Raw genomic sequence first — 6401 nt, forward strand, 5'->3', positions numbered from 1 at the left:
TAGGCATAATATGGCCATTAACCTCTATCATGTATGATTGCATTCATATAGTGGCCATGCATTCCCTTTTTCCCCAACTTCTTAGATCGCAATTTGATAAAAAAATCAGAAATTTCTAGCCTAAGAATCCTGCTGTAATTTAATTTGCTTTGAAAGGGAAAATCAAGGGCTAGGTTTAAACCTCATAACCTTACATTGATCATCTACTCAGGCCTTAGCATTCAAGGTATTAATTTGCTATCTACTTGGCTTTTGGCTGCAGGTTAAAACAATCAATGGCTCCAAGAACACGACGTGCATGCGTTGAACAAATTGCACCAACTGTCCTAGATCCACTATGGTTCCAAAAGATAGAGGACCAAGAGCTTTACCGAGACTACTTCCGCCGAAATATAATGGAAGGGCGGGATGTAGTGTTGGATGATCTCAAGCTTACAAGGTGGGGCAGAGATTTGAGGCATTGGGGTGGACCGACATTCTCAACCTTCCTGAACCATACTACTTGAAACTCATTCGCCATTTCTAAACAAATCGACACCGAGAACCCGGACATACAAAATTATCGGGTTGTCTCATATGTCAAGGGGTTCCTATAGCCTTCACTGCAGCACGCTTGGTCGGCGTTATCAACATGTCCATTGGAGGAGCAAAGACCTATTGTTCACCTAGAAGGAATCCCTATACCTTCATCAGTGGGAGGTATTGACATTCGGACGACCATCAGTGGCTGAACTGCGAGTGGTGGAAGGCTTCGATGAGGTCACGAAGCAACTCTTCGACCTGCACTCGGCGCCTAGAGGGTATCGAGAGAGGGGTAGATGACATCAACACCTTTCTTGGTCGCGATGGTGGCGGTGGTGCAAATGACTATCCCAACTTTCTCTCAACAAATTGAAGTTATCCCGGATCAGTTCTTCTAGTTCTTGTCTTAGGATGAACAACTGGGAACTTTTAGAAATGGTAGACTTGTATATTTAATCTGAGATAACCAGAATCAAATGTTTCGAATTGGAACAAATGGGGTCTTGCATTCGAGTTGGGAAAGGCACGATTATGCCCAAGCAGAGAATCGGAACAATTATGGTGTTTAGATTGGTATCTCTTGATTGAGCGGGATGGAGTCATATGTTTTTATTGGAATAGATGAAATCATGAATGTTGAAATAGGAAGGATATGATTGCCTCCTAAGAAAATTTGGAACAATTTGATATTTGTAATTAATCTTATATGTATCTCTATGTATTTACTTAATTCTTTCTTGTTTAATTCATTGTTGATAATTGTGGGTGATTATAATTGATTCATTATTATTTATGAATTTTAACATATAGTTGCCCATCTATGACCTACTTAAGACTCAACCAAGCAATTACATAGTTGTAGCTTAACACCTATGGTTCAAGTCCTAAGTTCCATGTTATCTATTATCTTCTAAGTCCTTGTTTCACTACAATCGTCTTCTCCTATGTCCGCACACAATCATTTATGTTCTTGAAGATTTTTAATTTAGAACCTAATTGTGGAGAGTAAATCAAGAGTCCGCAAGGCGTGGTTGGTGCGAGCATCATGGCTCGATACCATGTTGTCACACCCCTATCCCGACAAGGGATAAAATATAATATCGGGTATGATTGGGGTGACACGCGTCATCCCACCTCACCGCCAGGATCTCGATGCAATGGTCAACTCACGGTCATAAACCAATATTATAATACAATAATATCAGTGCGAAAGATAAAGGAATATTACATTCCAAGATAGGTCGAGTTTGCGGAAGCGTAAAAGAAATAACTATAAGATGTTCATTGGCTAATGATAATAAGTAACATAGTTACAAAATTCCTATGACCATCAAGTAGCTACCAAAAAGGTAAAACATAAAAGTTTATACAAAACACAATGCTCAAAAATAATAAAACGGGAACGATCCCAAGTAACAGTATAGCCCGTAGGCACAATCATCATGGGCAACCATCGCCATGATCCCTAGTCACGGTCTCTGGCTCCACAGTAATCATCTGCATCCAAATCTAAAAAGAATGTGTACACGGGGGTTAGCTCCACCGAGCTAGTGAGAGAGAAAGGGGGATGCACAATCACACAATCACAAATAGTCCATGGTGCATGCTATTATTAATTCATTTACCACCTAACACACAATGCTAAGTCAATGGGTATATGCTACTGCAATAACTCGGGAAGACATTGTGGATCCTTCCATTCTCACCACAATGCAACCTCAATTATTACTATGGAGCCCGCGCCGGTCGTAGTCATCACCACCCGGAGGCGACCCCGATAACCATTACTACCCCTGGCCTGGCCTCTCTAACTCTCCCACAGCGGGAGTGCTGCTGCGCTACCCAACACCTAAACCCCGTTGGTAAGGGTCGTAGCATAGGGAACCGAGCCTAACCACGAGATATACTACATGAATCCTATCGTGTTGAGAGGTACATCCGGGTGTGTCAACGTCCCATTCCATCTAACACCCGGTACCAGACAACACGGCGCATACAGCAAGAATGAGATGCAATATACAATTCCACGTAATATGGGGTTCGGTGCGATCTTCCGACACCGTAACCCAACACAAATCCATATCATCCAAATCATCATCATCGAATAAGAATAAATGCAAATATGCAATCATGCTTGAATGATAATGTCACAATATAATTCATAAATGCATGAATAAGCAATAGTAAACAAGCTCAAGCAATCACCCAAACCCACTCACCAATTACTTCAAATGGAATTTGTATAAGAGCAACGATTCCCGCTCAAAATCACCCCATTGCACATATGTTGGCGCCTATGGAAGTGAATAAGAGTGTGAGAGAGTGTAGGGGAGGCCTCATAGAGAAATCCCACCGTTTACATAAGTTATAAGCCTTAAAACGCATCGGAGGCAACGTCGGACTCAAGAGCTTGCCTCCGACCTTACTGCAGCTCAGGACACATCGGAGGCAAACATCGGACTCACGCAGTCTTGCCTCCGATGCAACCAAGTGTGATTTCAAGGTCTTTAAAAGCCCGGGGTTGTCCCATTTGGTTCTCTAAGCCTCAAGGGACAAGGGAGGGGTGTCTTGGAGTCTATTTGGGTCTTAGAAACACCCAACATTCAAAGATTTAAGGGGTTTAAAGGATCAAAAGCTCAAAAATCCAGATTTGGGGTTTTCTTTGGTGGTTGAAGCTTTAGAATCAAATAGATTCAGCAAGAGGTCAAAATAGAGGTCTTTATAGGATTATAATGAAAATAGGAAAGCATCCTACAAGGGAAAACTACACATGACTCGAGCTAACCCTTTGGGTTTCAAAAAGAAATCCCCATCTTGGGGCTGCAACCAACGAACCACCCAAGCTCAAGCGAGCAAGGGGGAAGAGAGAAAAATGGGGGAAAAGGGCACTTGGCTTACCTGGTTTGAGGTACACACGATGTGCCCTCTTTAAAGCTCCAAACCCAGCAGCCGTTTCCTTCTTCTTCTTCCCTTCCTTCTCCTTCTTCTCCTCCTTGCCGCCTCCTCTCTTCAAAGCTCTCCTCTCCTTTTCACGATTAGGTTAGGAAAGAAAAGAAAAAGAAAGACTAAGGAATAGTCTTACCCCTCTCTCTCATATAGAAAATCACTTTTATTGGCCTATTTGGATAAGGCCTCATAAGTGTAGGCTAGGTCTGTTTGGATAGGGTCAAACAACCATTCATCCCTACACAAGCTTTAAAATCCCTAATTTGGGCCCCAAGGCCCACATAAGGTCAAGTTAATAAAAGGGGTAAGGGTAGGGTCAAACATGACAGGGCACCAATAGTACCTTAGCCATAGGGTCTCACCGACAAGGGTCCTTGTCAGACATTGGATGTGGTCGGGAGGCAGCCGTAACCTTGCCTCCGATGCGAGTAGGAAGGTGGTTCCCACCATAAGAGGTCGAGGGCCTTTGGACCACACTTCGAGGGCTTTGAGAGGGCAGTAAGCACACAACAAAATTTGGTCAACTACTTACCCCGACATGTCAAGGTGCAACCTCCGTGGTCCCGACTAGTTTCCACATGCAACCTCGTACTATGGTCAATATAGCTGGGTTTGACCACCAGTGAGAACAACTCACCGGCATACGTGGCAGTGATAACTACACGTCACGAGGAAGTATTAATAATTAATTATACTCCCGGGGTGCGGGTATAACAAGAAGAGACAAGAGAAATAGAAGGAGGAAGAAAGTGGGAAGAAGTAGGAGTGGAAGAGGAATGAGAGGGGAAGGGAAGAAGATGGGAGCTATGCCAAAATGGCTGGCTGCCCCACATCTCCCCCTCTTGCTGACCGGACCAAGAAGGAAGAAGAAGGTGAAGGAGAAGAGATGGAAAGGAAGGAAGGAGAGCATGAAGGCTCACCTAGCCTTGGACTCCATTCCTCCATTGGAGGATCTCACCAAAGTAAGCTTCCCTGAACCTAGTTCTCTCCCTTTTTCCTTTGATTTTGGTACATTCCTTGAGCCTGGACTGACCTAGAGTTCCATTGGGACTCAAGGTAGAGCTCGATCCTTAGTTGGAGCTCTAATGGAGCTTACCTAGGTTTGGTTTTAACCCCTTGGTGTTGCATTTGCAGCCATGGCTATTGAATCCCAGGTTTTGAACTTGAGACCCAACCCTTGGACCCCAATTGAGACCCAACCTTGTAGGATCTTGGATCCATGAGGTTAAGCCTAGGTTCTAGCGATCCTAGGAATTCTTAGACCGGCCCTCCCCTGTTCCTGAGATGCTATGGAGCTCCAAGCTCCAAGCTGGAGCTGAAACTCCTTGAAATCTTGGAAGAGACTGCCAGTGGACGAACGACCGGATCCATTTATCGTGGTACCGCCCGTCAGTCCGCCCAGTGTAAACCCTGTAAAATGGCCTGAGTGGACGAAGGCACGGATTCACTCTGTTTACCTCCGCCAGGGACCTGTTGCTCTCGGGTCTGTCTCAGGAAATCGGACAGATGCAGGGGCGGACCCAAGATGCACATCCGCCCATGGATCCTCTCCCTTTTATGATTGCCTCAGGTGTCGAATGGATCCACGATCGGATTCAACTAAGAAGTTCCATTCGTAGGTCCGCTCGTTCTGTTTTCACCTTTTGGCCTGAACGGAGTCAGGGGCGGATTCACCTCTGCTGAGACCGCCCGTGAGTCCACTCGTGCTGTCTTGGTTGAAACTTGATTTTAACTTTAAGGGCCTAACATGGGACCCTTCTATATCTGTTTTAATGCTTTCTTTTATATGTTAGGTTGGTGCACTGGTGAGATTCATGTGAACCACGTCGGATGACACCCAAAGCCTGGGGAGATTCATGCCAATCACGCTCGGTGACACCTATGCCTGGTGAGTGGATTCTGAGTGACTTTGTTGGATTTGATTATTATATTATTGGCAATAATAAGCATGCTATTGTATATTTATAAGCATGGTGTGCATTGCATTCTATTTAATTGTGAACTGTTGAGAATATGATAGTATGCTCACCATTGTGTCGGGCTACGATGCCGGGTGTGCCGGTATCGGAACCCCAATTTATTTAATTATGAAAATTGTTGTATGCCATCTTGATCTGTATGTGCCATGCCGTGCTGGTACCCGGGTACTAGATTGAATGGGACGTTAATGCACCCGGAATACCTCTCAGGACAATAGGCCCTGCATATAGTATATCTGCGGCTAGGATTGCTTGTTCCCTTATACTATGACCCTTACCAACAGAGGTTTATGTGTTGGATAGTCTGAGCGCCTGCGGTCCGCGGAGGTGGGAGAGGCCAGGGCAGGGGTAGTGATGTCTATCGGGGTTTGCCACTGGGTGGTCATGATGGCTTCTACCGGCGCAGGTCCCTTCGTGATAATTGAGGTCTCACTGGGACGATAGGATAAGGGACCCTCAGTGTTTCCCGCGTTATCACAGTAGCATATACTTGACCGATAGAATTGTGTGTTAGGTGAAAAAAGAATCTAACATTAGCATGCATCATTCTGTTTGATATTGATTGTGTGATGTGTACGCATTCCCTTTTGCTCCCTCACTAGCTAGTGTAGCTAACCCCATTGTACAACCACTTTTTAGTTTATATGCAGATAACCTCTTGACAAGCACCGTTGGATGCGGATCAAGTGGAGTTGATGATTGTCACTTGGATGTAGGCGTACACCCAAGCATTTGTGCTCTTGGGGCGATTGTTTATTATTATTATTTAATTTCTGTATTCCTTCCACAACAATGTATAAACTGTGTGTATAATTATTAGGAGAGTTTGAATGGTTAAGCACATTGATATTGTATTATGTGTTATCATTAGAGAACCGATGCTCTATAATTTCACATATTTTAATTTGATTTCGCTTTCGCTAACTCTGTGATTGGAACGATTTATTTTTTTCG

This window comes from Telopea speciosissima, chromosome 1, assembly GCF_018873765.1.
Source record: "Telopea speciosissima isolate NSW1024214 ecotype Mountain lineage chromosome 1, Tspe_v1, whole genome shotgun sequence".
NCBI classification, from domain to species: domain Eukaryota; kingdom Viridiplantae; phylum Streptophyta; class Magnoliopsida; order Proteales; family Proteaceae; genus Telopea; species Telopea speciosissima.